This window comes from Ochotona curzoniae, unplaced genomic scaffold (assembly GCF_017591425.1).
Source record: "Ochotona curzoniae isolate NIBS_2020 unplaced genomic scaffold, NIBS_Ocur_1.0 scaffold_4506, whole genome shotgun sequence".
NCBI classification, from domain to species: domain Eukaryota; kingdom Metazoa; phylum Chordata; class Mammalia; order Lagomorpha; family Ochotonidae; genus Ochotona; species Ochotona curzoniae.
In genome coordinates, this window is record NW_024467119.1 from 38,660,533 (window position 1) to 38,678,966 (window position 18,434).

Below are 18,434 nucleotides of genomic sequence, written 5' to 3' on the forward strand. Positions count from 1 at the left end.
CAACAGCCAGGGTTGGGCCAGGTTGGAGCCAGGAGGCTGTAACTGAATTTGTCTCTCCTTCTGGTACCAGGAACTCACCTATTTGAGACACCACCTGCTACTACCCACGGTGCGCATTAATAGGTAACCAAATGGGAAACCAAAGAGCTGTGACAACCAGGCGACTCAACAGGGAATTGCAGATATTCCAAGCTGTGATAATGCTACACCAAACAACCACCCTATGTTTTCACATGTTTTCAGAAACTTGCTGAAATCTGCAAAAGCTTCTGCTAAATCCTTCAGTGTGAATTTATTGGTTTTTTTTTTTTTTTTCCTTTTTTGGCTATGTGCTTTCTCTTGCCTCTTTTTCAGCTATGCTTTCATTACACAAAAAAGGTTTCATTGTCTTATAGTATCATTGTCTGAATGTTGTCTATTATTGGCAGAACATTGTTACGCAGTGCATGACTATATATAACAAATGTATAAAAATCTCATGAGCTGATATTTAGAAAAATCCAACCCTTTGCTAACCCATATTGCTAACAACAAATACTTGTAGATTTGCTTTAAAAATGAAGATTTATTGGGTCCCACACTACAATCTAGTGCCACAGCCCTTGCCTTGCCTGCACCGGGATCCCATATGGGCGCCAGTATCTCATGGGTATCAGCTCTAATCCCAACAGCCCTGCTTCCCATTCAGCTCCCTGCTCATGACCTGGGAAAGCAGTCAAGGATGGCCCAAAGCCTGTACCTGCGTGGGAGACCCGGAAAAAGCTCCTGGCTTTAGATTGGTGTAGCTCCAGCCGTTGTGGCCACTTGGGGAGTGAATTATCAGACGGAAGATCTTCCTCTCTGTCTCTTCTGTACATCTGACCTTCCAATAATTAGTAAATAAATCTTTAAAAAATGAAGATTTATCATAGCATTATTTATGAATGTCTCAAAACTCAAGATTTTCTAAATACATCTTTGGAAGGTTTGGGCATTTTGTGTTCCCTATAAAGTTGGTTTATACATGTTTTTGGGAATAATTCAAGCAATATTCAATTGCCAATTAAAATTTCACATGAATAAAATCTGAACTGTTGTAAATCTTTTGACTTGGCTGGGGCAACCAAATTGCCCTCTATTGACATGTAACTGCATTTGCAAAGCAAGCCAACATTTTTATTTAGATCAAATATTTTGAATGTCGCTAAATCTTCCCAAATCTATATTAAGGGTTGACATTTTATCTTGGATGAATCTAATGTAAAAATCCTCACATTTATAAAACTGCATCTCTCCTCAGCTCATTTGCCTCATTTGTTTCATATACTTCCAAAGGCTGCTCTGAAAGCATGACTGCGCAACTTTTTCTTTCCGGATCTTTATATGGGCTATAAAAATGGGTGCGGTACTTCAAGAAATTTGTGGGAAAAAGAACTGATAAGTTTATTTTTAGTGTAAATTTTTAAAAAGATTTATTCATATTTATTTGTTGATATTTTAAAGATTTATTTGTTTTTATTGCAAAGCCAGATATTCAGAGAAAGGAGGAGAGACAGAGAGGAAGATCTTCTGTCTGATGACTCACTCCCCAGTGACTGCAACAGCTGGAGCTGAGCTGATCCAAAGCCAGGAGCCAGGAGCCAGGAGCCAGGAGCTTCGTCTGGGTCTCCCATGTGGGTGCAGGGTCCCAAGGCTTTGGGCCATCCTTGACTGCTTTCCCAGGTGATAAGCAGGGAGCTGGATGGGAAGTGGGGCTGCTGGGATTAGAACTGGTACCATATGGGATCCTGGCATGTTTAAGGCAAGGACTTTAGCTGCTAGGCCAACGTGCTGGGCCCTAGTGTAAAATTTTTAAGTGTATGCATACAAGGGAGTCTTACAGCAAAACAGCTTGCTGGGGGAGGGCAGTATTGTGTTGTAGCAAGTTAAATTGCCACCCTGCCTGCAACGCTGGTATCTGACACTGGCTGTTATCTTTTTGTTTGTTTGTTTTGTTTTATTTTTAGATTTACTGTTATTTAAAAGGCAAATTTGCAGAGATTTTCCATCCACAGCTCCACTCCTCAAATGACTTCAGAGCTGAGCTGAAGTGGAGCTCAGGAGCTTCCTCCTGGTCTCCCAGGTGGATGCAGGGACCCAAGGACTTGGCCCATCCTCAGCTACTTTCTCAGGCCACGAGCAGGTGGCTGGATGTGAAGTGGATTAGCCAGGGCACAAGCCAGTGCCCATAGGGAATTTCAGCACTAGGAGGCAGAGGAAGAGACTGCTATAACAGCTCTCTAGCTCCTATTCCACTTTTCATTCAGTTTCCTGCTAATGCCCCTGGGTAAGCAGTGAAAGATGGCCCAGTTGGTTGGGTTCGTGCCACCCATGTGGAAGCCGAAATCCAAAAGGAACTTCTTGTTCCTGGTACCACTCTAGCTTGGCCCTTGCCATTATGACCATTTGAGGGGTAAAACAGAGACGAAACATCTCTCTAAGTCTCCCTTCTCTCTAACTCTACCTTTAAAATAAGCAAAACAAATCTCTAAAAAAATTGTAATGAACAATATGTACATTTTGAGAAGAAATTGAATTAAATGAGCTGGAAATTCAGTTAATGTGATATTCTAATGGAGAGAATTATTTTAACTGAACTTAGAAACAGCGTTACTGTAAATTTTCAGTGAGGCATGCTATAAAGACAAAAGAGTTATCCAGAAATTTCACACTTCATTCAACAGCTAATGTGGGGGAAAATATCTGTATTATTATTTTTAGAATCAGCCATATGCCTATTATAAGATAAAGCAATTATTGATGTATTAATTTTCTTAGCTACCAATAGTTTAGTATGAGCAAAAAGAGATATGAAGATAAAATTTAAAAGGTTAAGACTAAATCTTACCATTGAATGGGATACAAGTGAGTACAGAGGAGTTTTCTCTTCTTCCTTAAAACATATATATCCTGACTCTGTGCAAAGAAAAGGCTTAGGAGCAAGCCTTCCTTATTGGGAACATTTGGGGTGTTTTAACATGATTTCTCACTAAAAGGGATCTTTGAAGAAATGGCTGACTGCAGAGCTGCTCGACTGTCTAACAAGCTCCCTGCTAATTCACCGCAGAAGTAACAAAGGATGACCCATGTACTGGACGCCTGCACACACATGGGAGATCCAATCGGAGCCCCAGGCTCCTGAATTCAGTCCTGTCTGGCCTTAGCTAATGATGCCATCTGGGGAGTGAACCAGTGGATGGAAACCTTTCTCGCTCTCTCTCTGCCTCCATGCCTTTCAAATAAATTAATTAAAATCTTTCAAAAAGTACATTAGGGGCTGTGTTGATGTTATGGTGTGCTAGAGTGTAAGGACATTACCAAAGACTGTGGAGTCCTTGGAAAAGGAAGTAGGAAGAGGTTTAAGGATTCTTCCGCTGCCCAGCATGGGGTTATTCGAATATCAAAAAGAATTGTGATCACCAATTTGGGTGAAGCATACTGAATTGAGTAAAACTTGTGAGTTTCAATTGAAAGGGGAAAAAGGAAAAGGGTGTGTGTGAATGTTGTGTTTTGAATGATATGTGGCTCCTCAAAGTCATGCAAACATTCAAATCTGTGTTATGTTAGTGGTTCATGAGTTCAGGTTAATAGATTAATGATAAAAACTTGATCCATTGGTGGTGTCAGGGAAGCAGACCTCCTGGGAGATATTTAAGCCTAGTTTAACCCAGCTTCTCTCTCTGCTTCGTGATTTACCACATGCTCCTCCCTCTGAACACATTCTTTCCTTACGAGGTTGCCTGATGTTGGACTTCAGACTTCTGCAACATTGCAAGCCAGAAAAAGCCTGCCTTTGCAAGAAGCTCTTCTCAGGTATTTCAGTTGAAGTAGTAAGAACAAAACAAAACAAAAAACCAAAAAATACTAATTCAGCAAGAGAGAAAGAAACGAGAAGAGAAAGGAAGGAAAGATAAAACAAATTCATTGAACGTCATTGGCAGTGTCTATGGCACTAACTCATTCTTGTTTTTAATTGGATGGCAGGCACGCAGGAAGAAGGAGATACACAAGGAAAGATCTTCTGTCTGTTGGTTCATTCTCCAAGTGGCCACAACTGCTGGAGATGAGCTGATCCTATACTAGGAGGCAGGAATTTCTTTTGGGTCTCCTACAAAGGTACAGCGTCCTAAGACTTTGCGCCATCCTCCACTGATTTCCCAGGTCACAAGCAAGGAGCTGGATGGAAAGTGGAGCATCCTGGATACGAATTGGTACCCATATGCACGGAAGGCTAGGACTTTAGCCACTAGGCTATTGTACTAGGCCCAAACTCATAATAATTAACTTTTAAAGGTGAAGAAATAGCATTTTTTAAAAATAGATTTATCTTTATTGCAAAGTCAGGTATACATAATGAGCCCCAGGCACCTACATCTGGCCTTCCCCTTGCTGCCCTACCACCACCTTAGTCCTGTTCCTGCTCCCCTGGAGGCAACTCCATGTTCCCTTTCCCTTCTTGTTCTTTCCACCACCCCTGTTCCGTTTGTGCCCCGCTGGAGTAAACCTCCTGAAGTGCCTCCTTGCATCTGGTGTTTTAGGAAAGTGCCTTATTGCATCTGGTGTTTTCTGCTCACGGTGAAGAACCAGGCTGCAGGAGTTAGCTGGAGTAATAACGTAAGAACTGCAAAAACTCTTAACTTTTTAAATACTAGCACTATGAGCTAAGTTTCAGTTTATGTTGAACTAACTCAAGGGAAAATCTGAGCAAGATAGTTCTGAAGAAAAAATGCAATTAGAACAAAATTCCCATTTTCCATCTTCACCTGAATTATTTTAATTTCATCAATATTTTTGAAATCAGCTAAAAGATTGTTAGGAAATTTATAATTTAAAAAATATGGCTGTTACCACCTGACCAATCTTTGCATCACTAACTTAAAATAGCCAAGGGCAGGCATTTGACTATTTACCCACTATTTGGGATGCCTGTATTTCACACCTGAGTTTCTGAGTTTGAATCCTCCTTCCTGCTAATGGGCATATAGAAGATAGCAGGTGATAAAATAAGCAGAGAGGTTCTCGTTCCCCAGTTGCGAGGCCTGGATTGATTTTCCAATATAGGCTTTTGTGCAGTTTTGGACATTTAGGGAGCAAACCACTGGATGGAAGTTTTATATTGTCTGTCTTTTTCTGCCTGTCAAATAGCTAAGTAAAAATTAAAAAGCAAAGTCAAAAAAACCCTAAAACAACTAAATACACTCCATACCATCTGATTAAGATAAATATGAATATTAACTGCATAGAGCTAGAGCCATCCATTACATTCTTTATTCTTGAGAAACTGTATATATGTAACTATTTAATCTCTTGTCTCCTGCAGATAAAAATGGGGATGACAGCAGAGAGAAGCATGTGCCGCATCCATAATATATAGGAAATTGACCTGGTTTCTATTTTGTGGGGAGGACTGTTCAGCACTAAGAGATACCAATTAAAAGAGAGAAAGTGAGAGGGGGAGGGGAAGACAGAACAATTAAGTATGTGAATCATGTTTGGAAGTTGATGTCATTGAATCGACAATAGGTTGTGTTTGTTTTTGTTTCTTAAAACCTTAAGTAAGTACAAAATTTGTGTGTGTGATTGGCATTAGATAATTAAAAAATTTTTTTTTAGATTTTATCTATTTATTGGAAAGGCAGATGTACAGAGAGGAGGAGAGACAGAGAGGAAGATCTTCAATCCGATGGTTCACTCCCCAGGTGGCTGCAACGGCCGGTGCAAAGCCAGGAGTCAGGAACTTCTTTCTGGGTTTCCCACACGGGTGTAGGGTTCCAAGGCTTTGGGCCATCCTCTACTGCTTTCCCAGGCCACAAGCAGGGAGCTGGATGGGAGGTGGAGCTGCTGGGATTAGAACCGGTGCCCATATGGGACCCTGGTGCGTTCAAGGTAAGGACCTTAACCATTAGATTATCGTGCCGGGCTTATAAATAAATTGTTCATGTTATTAGATAAAATAATAGCATTTGATAATGTAAGAAAATATTCCTATTTTCAAAGATGCACACTAAAATATTTAGAGACAAGAAGAAATTATTTGTGAAATTTGATTAAAATATCCTAAAAGAATTTTTAAAGTATGAGAGAGAAAAAAATATGGCAAACAAATTTATTGGAGAGAGAGAACTCCCATCCACTGGTTCACTCCTCACTTGCCCACAGTGACTAGAGCTGGAGTGGGTTGAAGTTGGGAATTTGGAACTAAACTGGATCTTCCATGCAGCTGGAAGGGACCCAAATACTTCAGCCATTACTTTTTGTTTTTAATCATCTTCACTGGCAGGAAGTTGGAATAGGAACCTGGACCTGAAAATTTAATCCAGAGACTGTAATGTAAGACCTAAGCATCTTAATCATCGTCTTAACCAATTGACCTTATGCCCCCCAAATGGCAAAATGTTGGTGATTATTTAAATTACGTACCAATGACTTGAATTTCAGGTAGAGCTCAAAAAGAAAAAAAAAAATGACAGAACCGTAACAGATGGTATCTATACAGGAAAGAAAATACTAGTAAACTGCTTTGTGTTACACAGTTTGCTCTTGTTTAGGGCTTATCTTTAGGGATAATGGTGTCCCTGAAAAATTTTTTTTAATCTTTTGTTTATTTGAAAGACAGACAGACAGACACACACACACAAACACACACACAGATCTCCCTTTCTCTGACCTTTTCCCCAAATATCCACAAATGTCAGATTTAGCTCAATGTCAGAAGCCAGAAAAGAAACAAGGATCTCCAACACAGCTGACAAGGACCCGACCACTTGAGTCATTACTCTGCTTCCGATAGTATGCAGTGGCAGGAAGCTACAATGAAAAATGAGACTGGAACTTGAACCCAGCTGTTATGATGCGGGATTCACAACAGCTACATAGTGGCAGAGCCCAAATCTCACCCCGATATTTATGTTTTCATAGAGGATAACTTCAATATCTGACTTAAGCAAACCAGCCTTGCTTCTCAACCACTCCAGTTTGCAAGGATACTTTATTGTTTGGGGTTGCATTTAGCTACCTTTAGTAGCTAAATTATTTAAAATATTATGTTACTGTAAATTTTGTTTTCCTTGGGCTGTACTAAATTAGCATGTAGGGGACTTGTACAGGTATCCATTGGGGAATGATGTGAACCAAAAAACAAGAGACTACAATATAATGCTAGAGAAAAGGAGGAAAATTGAATTCAGACAACTGGGTATGACATTGATTCTTCCCAGCTGAGAGAGGTTGGTTTACTCCACCTCTCTGCACAGCCTACTTCTCTTGAGCAACAAAGAGCTTCATGAGCTGCATAAGGTGTTTTCTGAATGCCATGCATCATGCTGAAGTTAACTATTATTAGCCTGAAGAGTAAATGCTGGCAGTATTTCCTGTGAGTATTTTTATTGTACAAAAGTAAAAAAAAAGTTTATAATGATTGTTATAATGTCTTTTATTATTTTTTGAATTTTGTTTTTCATTTTTAATTGAAAGACAGAGTGAGAGGCAAGAAGGAGAGACAGAGAACAGAGAGAAATCTTGCACTTGTTGGTCCACTCTCCAAATTGCTGCAATGGCTAGAGTGGAGCAGATCCAAAGGAGGGAGGCAGGAGCTTCTTCGGGTAGCCCTTGGAAGCATAGGGGCCCAAGAAGTTAAGCCATTCTCTATTATTTTCCAAGACCACAAGCAGAGGGCTGGATCGGAAATGGGGCAGCTGGAACATGAACTTTTACCTGTATGGGATGCAAGTGCTGCTGACAAAAACTTAGCCTTCTAAGCCATGGTGCAGGCTGCTACACTGATTTTTAGAAGTAAAATTTTTAAAGTAAAGCAATAATGCACTAAAAACTTACATTAAAATATCAGAATATAATTTCATAATCCATTAAAAATCACCTATTTACTAATACTTTGATATATAACTTTTGCTTAAAATGTCAGCATATAATATGGTGTTTTCAAAAACTTGTGGGTAAATTGTATCCCACACTGAGGAACAATAGGCAGTATTAATTCTTATTTTTCTGTGTGTAATTTATAACTCAATTTGTAGTCAACACTCAGTGTTATTGTATTCTTGACCTTAGTGTTTCTTGAAATTGACATGTAAAAATATGCATTAATGAAAATCTGTACATATATGCATATATACACATATATTATTAAAATAACTAATGAGAGATAGGCATTTGGTGAGGTGCATCTTGTATCAGAGTGCTTGGTTTTAAGTTCTGGCTGTTTAGGTTCTGACAAACCTTCTGCTAACGCATCTGGGAGACAATAGATAATGGCTCAAATACTTGTGTTCCTGTCACTCACATGGGGGACCTTCATGGACATTTAGGCTCCAGGCTTTGAACTAGCCTGGACCAGCCTGTTGCAGGCATGTGGGGAATGAACCAGCAATTGGAAGCTTTGTCCATGTTTCTTTGTGTCTCATTGCTTTTCAAATAAAATGAAAATAAAACGCCTTTAACGGTGCATTAATGTCTTAAGAGCTGCAGAAACAAACATTTCCCCCTTAAACAAAAACAGGAAACACTTCATCTGGCTTTACTTTAAAGAATACCTCAAGAAGTTCATGGGCCATGAAGGGATAAGTTTTGGGGGGCGGTGTTGGTATAGCAGGTGAAGCTGCCACCTGTGACACCAGCATCCCATGTGGGCACCTGTTCCTCTCCAGGCTGCTTCATTTCCCATCCAGCTCCCTACTAATATTCTGGGAAAAGCAAGATCATCCAGTTGCTGTGGCCCCCACTATCCATGTCGGAGGTCCAGATGAAGCTCCTAGCTTCTGGTTTCACCCTGGACTAGCCCTGGCAGTTGCAGCTATCCAGTGAGTGAACCATTAGATGGAAGATCTCTCTTTCTCTCCTCTCCTTCTGTAACTCTCTTAAATAAATAAATAAATAAATAACTTTTTTGAAAGATTTATTAATTTATTTTACAATGGTGCAAAAAAATTTGAAACCCATAAATTCTCACATTTCTATGAACAGGCATAGTTAGAAGAAAGTGCAAAGTTTTACACTGGTGTTTTCCTTTGTTTTATTAGATCTCATTTCACTTTACTGATGTTAATGCTTGTTTAGATAAAGTCCTCTGTCTCTTCAGGCAAAATGATAGAGAAAATTAATTATGTTCCCATGGATACTGATACTTTCAATGTCTTTGCTAACTGATTTTTCCAGTTTATCTGTTCCTCAATTGCATCACTTTTGTCCTTCAGTGTAGACTGGTCTTTCCCCATTAAAAAGTACTTATTTGGGGCAGGTGAATTGGTGTAGTAGGTTAAGTCTCTGCCTGGGGTAATGACATCTCTCATGAGTACTGGCTCATGTGCCAGCTGCTCCACTTCCTAGTCATCTCTGCTGATGACCTAGGAAAGCAACAGAGGATGACACAAGGCCTTGCTTGGGGAACATTGCATGGGCTTGGATCATGGGTAGGAGGAGGGGTCAGGTCCCAGACCAGTACACGTGCCAGGAGCATGGTACCCTAGTGGGCAGCCAGAGTTCAAGTGCAACACCACCCCCTCCCACTGGAAGTCTGGGCTTGGGAACCCAGGTGCTGCCCAGGCACGGGGACTGTGGATTGCTCAGGGAAGGTGATAAGGAGATGTGTAGGAGAAAGGACCACTGAGGAGGTATGTTACAGGTGAGGAATGACTTCTGAGGGACTTCCATCAACAAAGCCATTGTACTTGCAGGTAAATGAAAGGACTGAGACCGAGCAGTTTGGAGGGGGAAGCTGTAGGACCTTTCTGGTTTAGACTGATGCACTTGGACAGACCTGAGCTGGGCTAGTTAACATGGAGCTCCTCTGACCACCACCCACTGGTGCACACTAAAGCTAGGGCTGGGAGCCTATGTAGCAGGACTAGATCACAGTACCTGCCAGTAATAGTCATAACAAGGAATAGATATTAGATTGGGCTGTGACACTAACCAGCACAAAGAAGAATCAGGTCTAGGCACAGATTCTGTGGAGATATGTGGGCTCATCCCTGTGGAACTACAATTTCTGCTGGTTTGCTCAAGAGCTGGGAGTAGTGAAAGGCTGACTTAGGTATGAAATGGAACCCTCTAACACTCCTGGGTACTGGTATTGGGAACTAATCAAGCTGGTCCAGGTTGCAGCATCTGCAGCTGCACCTAAGAATAGGGTGTGGGACAAGCCAGGCCACAACATCCACCGGTAAACACAAAGGCTGAGACAGTGGGAGCAGACTATGCTGGGCAAGGGTCTAGCACCTGTGAGATCTGGGTCTGGGTATAGGCCTGGTTGGGGAACTTGGGAAACTCCTTGGTGGGCTGTAGATCCCACTGGTGAGCATATTATTCAGGCCTGGGTGTTGGTCAGGCTGGGCAAGGCCGCTCCGCCTGGCAGCAAGTGTGGGTTGGCTCAGGGATAAAGGGGGCAGATTGGGTAGGACTGGGGCAAACCTTAACCCTCTGGCATGTGCAGGAGTTAGGCTAGAGTGTGGGTCATGCTGGGCTAGGCTATCATACCTACTGATTTGCATGAGCCAGAGATGGAAGCAGGCTGGGCAAGGTTAGGTTGCAGCACCCACCAGTGAGAGTTGGGACTGGGGCAGGCCAGGCTAGGACATGCTGTAGCATCTAATGGTAATGGCTAAGACAGGGTTAAGTCTATACTGGGCTGGGTCAGACCAATCACTGGCACATGCAGAATATGTGGCTGGCACCAGGTTTGGTTGGAGAGCTAAGGGGATGCCCTGGTTGGGTTGTGGTTCCCACTGGTGGATGTGAGATTGGAATGGGGGTAAGAGATCTGGGCTGAACATGACTGCAGCATTCTTCAACATGAGTCTGGACTGTGTCTGGGGTGTGTCAGACTGGGCTAGACTCCAGTACTCACTGGTGCTTATGAGAGCCAGGATGGGTGTATGGATATGCTTGATAGGTCTCAGTACCTGCTGAACCATGTGAGCTGTGTCTGGGCATGGACCAGGTATAGCTGGGCTATAGCAACCAACAGTAAGAACCAAAATTGGTGTGGGCTGGTTGGGCAAGGCCACTGTTCCTGTCAGGACAGGAGGTAGACTAAGTCAGTTTGGGCCAAGGACCCACTAATGTGCACGAGATCTGCTGTTGCTGGGAGGAGACCTGATGGAGGAACTTGGAGAACTCCTCTGTTAGGATACAGTTACTGTAGGTGAGTGCAAGAACCAAGGCTGGGCAACCCAGATCAGGCCAGCTTATGGCCTGCACGTGGATCAGCAGCTGGAATTGGACCAGGTTGGGCCAATTCATAACACCCACTGGCAGATCTGAGAACCAAGACAGGGTGCAGGATAGGCTGGGTTGAGCTGCAACAAAATAGGCCCAGGACTAGGGGATGGCTGGACAGGGTTATGCTATAGCACCCACCAGTGCAAGCTGAAACTGGGAGCATGTTTGGCCAAGCTATAGCACCTGCCAGCATATGCCAAAGGGAGGCAGGCCATGCCAGACTGGGCTGTAACACCCACCAGCTGATGTGAGACCCAGGGGTGTGGTGCAAGTCTGGGAGGGGGGATATATGGACTCCTCTGCTCAGTCACTAATCCCTCTGGTGAGTGTGAGAACTGGGACTGGGAGCAGATAAGGCCGGGCAGGGCTGCAACACATATTGGCCTGCATGTGAAGTGGGTTAGGGAAGAGCCAGGCTGGACTAACTGACTGTATCTACTGATATCAGAATATGTGCACACTGGTTGGGTTTTGCTACAGCATCAGTTGGCAAGTGCTGGGGCTGGAGGCAAGCGCTGTTAAGCCAGAATATAGAACTCCCAGAGAATAGAAGACCAAGGACTGGGAGTGGGCCCTGTACAGAACTGGGCTCTTCTCTGATGGGCTGTAGCTACTACTGGTGAGCTTGAGAACCAGGGCTGGGAGCAGGCCTGGCTAGACCGGCTGTGGCACCCACCGACATGAGTGTGGGCTAAATAATGGGCTCAATTTGGTTGAACTAGGCTCCAAGGCCCATTGATGTGTTTGAGAGATGAATAGGATGTGGGACAGTCTGGACCATTCTGCTGTACATACCAGCATGTACATAAACCAGGGCTGGATTGGGCCAAGGGGGGGTTACTGGGCATCACTCTGACTAGGTTGCAGTTCCTGCTGGTATGTGTAAGGGTCGAATGTGTGGTTGGCAGGGTTGGGCGAGGCTGCAGCATTCATTGATTTGCAGAAGAGATGGGACTAGAGACAGAACTGACCCAGCAATTGCAAACACCAATGTGTGTGTAGGCTGATGTGGGTGACAGACAGTCAGATCTCATCCTGGAAGGACACGCAAGAATCAGGTCTGGGATCACCTCAGATGAGGTTTCTCTGGGGATCCCTCCAACTGAACCACTGAACTCAGGATTCCAACTATGTGGAGAGTTGATTCTTGGTGAATGGAGATTCTAATATGGTTTATGTGAGCCAATGGACCTTGAAAGGATTTCCGCATCTTTGGAGCAGCGAGATTGACAGCATTTCAGACCTATAAACAGCACTTGAGCAAGACCTTTGTAGCATGCATTGGGGGCCCTAGGATGATATCAGGTGGCTGTTCCTTAGCCTTGGGTACTGATGCAGCTGGGGTGCCTGGTGTGCTTTTCCTCTTCTCTCCCCACTTTCCCCAAATACACGAAGGAGTAAAAGAAAATCTGGAAACAATATATTCATCTACTTTCTCCTAATCCTGGGCCCTTCCCACCCTATTTTGTGTTCCACATGGGCATGCATCCTTCTCAATTATGTAAGCATCATCAAAGATAAAATTTAAAAAATTTACTTCTGAAAAAAAGTTGACCCTTTACATATCTCAATATTTCAGGTTTTTTTTTTTTGAAAGAAGTGATATATAGTGAAAATCCTTTTTCGAGTCTGCCATTCAATTATGCAATAGCATTTCCCCCTAACTCTCCTTGGTTATTTGCTTCTGTTGGCAAAGCTTTCCCTATCTGAAATGTCCTTCAAAGACCTTTCGCTATTTGTCCTTCACTTCTTCAAAATATAGCTCAATCCTCTTATTCAGTCACCTTTCCAGAGCTACCATCTCCACATTTAGTTCTTTATTCTGTATAATTGAACATGCTTTGTGCTCAGCTTTCTTTAATATACTTAAAATTGCTCATGTTCCTAAATTATTTTCATATTTCCTGGACAGATTTTAGGTTGGTGAATAGCTTACAGATTTGTAGTTTCCACAAAAGTAACGAATGACTCATTTCTATGTTTTTTCATGTAGCAATCTGGGTCTTTGCATGCAGTCGGTGGCTAATAACGTCTTGGTCTTCACAAAACCTTTCCTGATGATTCTCAAAACTTGCTGAATATTAGAATCACCTGGGGAGCTTGTAAAGCTTGTGAATGCATGCCAATTAAATTAGACTCTCTGGGGGATGAGATCCAAGTGTAAGTCCTATTTAAACACTACTAGGTGACTCCAGTGTGTCGCTAAGCCCGTGGAGCGGTGACTAGCCCACCTCTCTGGCCCGGATTCTAGAGAATGACCTCATTTCCTGAGAACGTGCTCTTCAGCCAAGGCCACGTGTTCATGCTCCCTGCATCTGCCCCCATCTTCTGCTTGCTCCCACCGCCCTCCCAAAGACTTCAGCCGTTTTCCAAAATTTATTTGCTTCCTCTCATGGAAAAACCTTCTCGTGAGACTTTTCATGGCAGTGGCTGTCATTTCCTTTCGGCCCACTCATATCTGGCTTCCATTTCCATAAGGCCTCTAAAATGGTCTTTCAATTCCAATGCAATAACAATAAATCTATCCTGATTTTCTCCTTTTTGTGTTATTTCATCAATCTGTTACTGCTTGATGTCCCTTCCAACCCCACCACCACACTGAGAAGCTCTTACTCCTCACCGGAGTTACTCCTCTTGTTGTACATGCAGTGGCCACTTTCAGGCTTATACATTACCATGCCAGGCCACTTTCTGTGCATGATCATCTCTGTATCCTGCTTGGATTGTGATACTCCAAGCTCGATGTTGTTCCCAAGTTGACTCCCCCCTGCACCCACTCCAGCTCTGAAACCCTGTGTTAGGCTGCCCTCACACGTGGAGATATTCGTTTGGCTCTGACTGGCTGTCTCCCTAGGTCCAGGCATCCTCACTTTGCTCAGGTTATAAGACCACAAACCACATGTTTTCCTCATGCTGAGAATTTCCTAACTCTGTTGAAACTTTCACCTCCTGAGCCAACACCCTCCTGTCTCCTCCACTCCCCACCTCCATTGAAAGTTTTTCTCATCTGGTCTGGTTCTGACACTGGTGCCTGATTGCTGTCTCCCTTCATGCTTTGGGCACTAAGTACTGATCTCAGGCCCCCGCTCTGTAGAGATCTTGTGAGTTGACCTCTGATACTGGCTGCCTGTCCGGTGTGGGTGTCTTTGTCGCCCTTCCCACCCTGGCAAACCAGAGAATCCCCCAGTTAGTGTGGATGTCCTTGACCTTCCTGGTGGACTTTGACACCTTATGCAAGTTGGTTTCATTAGGGTGCCTCCAGGATTCTTAAAAAATATGTATGTCTAAACAAGAACACCAACGACGCTTGCTGGCAAGGATGCGGGGAAAAGGGAACCCTACTCCACTGCTGGTGGAGCTGCAAATTGGTACAGCCTTTATGGAAATCAGTCTGGAGAACACTCAAACAACTCAAAATCTGCATACCATATGACCCAGCAATAGCACTCCTAGGAATATATCCAAAACACCTGTTTTATGACAAACCAACATGCATCCCTATGTTCATAGCAGCACAATCAGTAATTGCCAGAACATGGAAGCAACCGAAATGCCCATCAGCAGAAGATTGGCTAAGAAAGCTTTGGTTCATCTACTCCATGGAATACTACTCAGCTATTAAAAAAAACAAAATGCAGTTCTTTGTGGCTAAATGGGCACAACTGGAAACTATAATGCTAAGGGAAATGAGCGAATCCCAAAAGATTAGATACCACATGTTTGCCTTGATTTAACCTGTAATTTTTTGTTTGGTTGTTTGTTATTTTTTGAACCTGTCATTGATACTGTCTCAACCCAGATGTTTCGAAGAATGGAACTTGCATTATTTTTAACATATTGTTTACCCAATACTATGTCAATTAATTCCATAATGTTGTATAATGATACTGAGGCCTTGTTGGGGCTTTTAACTGACTGGATCTTTACTCTGTTAGACCTATCTTCAGACCATAGAAGGTCTCCCCAAGAGGCCACTGAACTTATCTGGACAATAAGACGCTGAACTTTATGCTAGGCATGTGTTTGCAAGCAATGAATCTCAACTGAACTTGAACTATGGTTATGCAACAAGGTGGAGGAATCCACCATGGGGGGAGGGGTATGGGAGGGGTGGGGGGGATCCCCAGCGCCTATAAAACTATACTACATAATATAATGTAAGCAACAATAAATAAAAAAAATGTATGTGTGTGTATATATATAATTTATTTGCATTGCAGAGAGAGAGAAAGACAGAAATCATCATCTGCTGACTCACTCCCTAGTGGTTGAAACAGCCTGGGCTAGTTCAAAGTTGGATGACGGGAACTTCATTCAGGTCTCCCATGTGGGTGTAGGGCCCCAAGCACTTGGACCATCCCCTAATGTTTTCCTGTGCATGTCAGCAGAAAGCTGGATGGGAAGTGGAGCAGCTGGGAATCTAACTAGCACCCAGATGTGACTCTGGCATAGCAGGAATGGGCTTTACCTTCTATGACACAATGTCAGTCCCTCTATCTAATATTCTTACACTTGAATTGCTCAGGAAAAGGCAGGGGAATGGAAAGAAAGGGCAACCAGAGAGAAGGACATGGGAAGGAAAAGGTTGAGTAACTGTATTTTAATAAACAAATAAAGTTTGTATGTTGTGATCCCATGCCTGTCTGGAAATAGCATTCTATTTGAGTCCAACTTCACTTTTTGTTTGAAATCTCTGACGAAATGTCCATGGAAAGAGAACTGTATAAAGAAACTGTAGTATATTTCCTTCATGGACTACTACTCATCATTAAAAAAAAAAAAAGAAATTCTACCATTTACACAATTGGAGACCATTATGTTCAGTGAAATAATCATCCCAAAAGGACAAATACCTTATGTTCTCTCCAATGCAACATTCATGCAAAATACACACCAAATAGATATATAGGTACAATGTGTATGTGTATCTTCTTATAGAATGACTGTGTCATGGAGACTAGCACACTGGGAAATAAAGATATCTTGGAGTATGCATTTCTACTCATGAATAAAAAAAGGACTCCCAGTGATACTGTTACATATATCTTGACAAAATGATATTAGATTTTCTCTTATTGCCTATGCCTACAGTGTCATGATACACTTAAATAGCAGAACTTGTTGGACTTGTGACTATTGCTCATGGACTATACTATTGTAATAGTATGGGGGAGAATATTTGGAGAACTACAGTGAGGATGGAGGAATGATTGCCTATACTTACAAAACCAGGTCATGGAAAATATTAACACTAAAAAATATAGCAAATCTTAATAATGGCAAAGTCTTGATACAAATAATTTATCTCAGTAGTTTTCCATCATAAAAACCAACTGAAAAAAAATGTTTCTGTCTTTGAGATTAGATCAGTGCATCCAACCTCTTAGCCTATGTAGTTATGTTACAAACACACATTTCAGCCTTTCTGTTTTACAAGTATGATGAATGTTATAACTATCTGACTATTCTTACTTCAAAAGTTTTCCAAAGATAATCAAATCTAGCTCATTTAACCTTGGCTAGTGTTGGTTCCAAAATTTATATATATGTAAATTTTTATATATTTATAAACATTTTTATATATTTATATATATATATTGTTTTTTGTCTGAATGCCAAATCCAGACAGAAGTGTTGTAAGTTCTGAGATTTAAAATCTTCCAAATGAAAAGTAATTTTATAAATCATCAAAATAGTTAAAGATTAGCACTTTGTGAATCAATTCTAACAACCAGGATGAAGGAATAGCAGGTAGTACCTACATCTTTGAGAATGTTTTTAAAATTAAACCTATTTCTAGCAACCTAGACATTTTGTAAAGTTAAGCATAGTTGTATCATTATTGGTTGTATTGTTTTGACTTGTTAAGAGTTAGTTACATTCAAATAAATATGCAAAACAATTTAAAAGGGGTATGTATAAAGGGAAATGGTCATTTATTTTCTGTTGTCTACGAAGGAATCAGGAATCAATAAATGTTGCCATGGACTCAACAAGCAAATCTTTGATGGAAAGTTACTGTGAACCCCATTTTTTTTTGCTGTAAACAGGAGATTGGAGTCCCTATCAGGTCCCAAGAACTAACATGTTTTTTGTTACATCAAACTTAGTGATTCAGAAAGACTGAGATCTAAACCAGGCCACGAGGGAAGGCAGGGAAAATGTGAATCACTGGAAGGTGATGTCCATTCCCAAGGAAAGGGGGTGTGGGCGAGGTGCAGAGTCTCTCTTCCAAACATGCTTTGCGGAGCTTTTGCTAAGACAGAAAGAATCACAGGTGACAAAGACATTCATGTTCCAGCTGTCCTTTAGGATTTCTTTGTATGTGACAACATACTGCTTCGTGTTCACAATGCTGAGGGAGACTTCCATAAAAGGCAAAGGGAGGTACTATAGGTACCATTTATTTTGTGTTTAAAGGTAGAAAAGCAGAAAGTACTCATAGACTTTGAAAGTGACTGACAATTACTTAGTGCTTGCGTTTTACTTATCTGGAAAATTCGTGTGTGGAAAAGCTCTACTTGCTTAGTGTCATTGGAAAATAAGGTGCTATTGGTACAAGAACCAAACCAGTCTCAGTTTACTGCTCTGTGTTTTCCATCCACTAGCTGTTATGCCTTGTAGTCACTGTACTTGAACTTTCAGTTTCCTTACCTCTGAAATGAGAACTCAGTTTGAACTTGACCAACTCTAAAATTCTTTAGGCACACTAACATGTGGTTTTCAGTCTCTGAAAGAGGTTTAAAATGCAAGTGAATCAGTAATGGGCAACATAATTTGGATTGGAAATTGCCCAGTGGGGACCAAAAGAACTGATTAAAAATGAATTCCATCATCACCAGACACCAACATAAGTCTAAGAGTAGGGTGTGGTTTTCTTTTAGTTGGTAGATCATTTGAATAATGGAATGCAGAGTCCAGAGGTAACTCATTTATCATTTGGGACTTACCTTAGAGATTAGTGGTTGGAATTTCCCAGAAAGTAATCTCCCTCTTCTACTTGTCTTACCGACTGCATGATCCATTAGAGGGCACACTAGTCTATAAATTCAAAAAGGAACTGTAATTAGGCCGCACCTCTACCACACATATCTCCCACTCTATTGTGTAACAGGGTGCAGCTGGGTGATAGCACCCCGTAACAGGCGGGCAGGTGAAACTCCATTTTGGTTCCTTGACTA

At 41.9% G+C, this 18,434-nt stretch overlaps 1 long non-coding RNA gene across 2 annotated transcripts in view; it reads left to right on the top strand.

Moving 5' to 3' along the window:
- LOC121147178 overlaps positions 1–18,434 on the top strand; it is a 77,243-nt gene that overhangs the window by 2,376 nt on the left and 56,433 nt on the right. For both annotated transcript variants that reach the window (XR_005882345.1, XR_005882346.1), the window contains exon 2: positions 71–123. This is a non-coding gene — a long non-coding RNA (uncharacterized LOC121147178). The remainder of the gene's footprint in view (positions 1–70; positions 124–18,434) is intronic.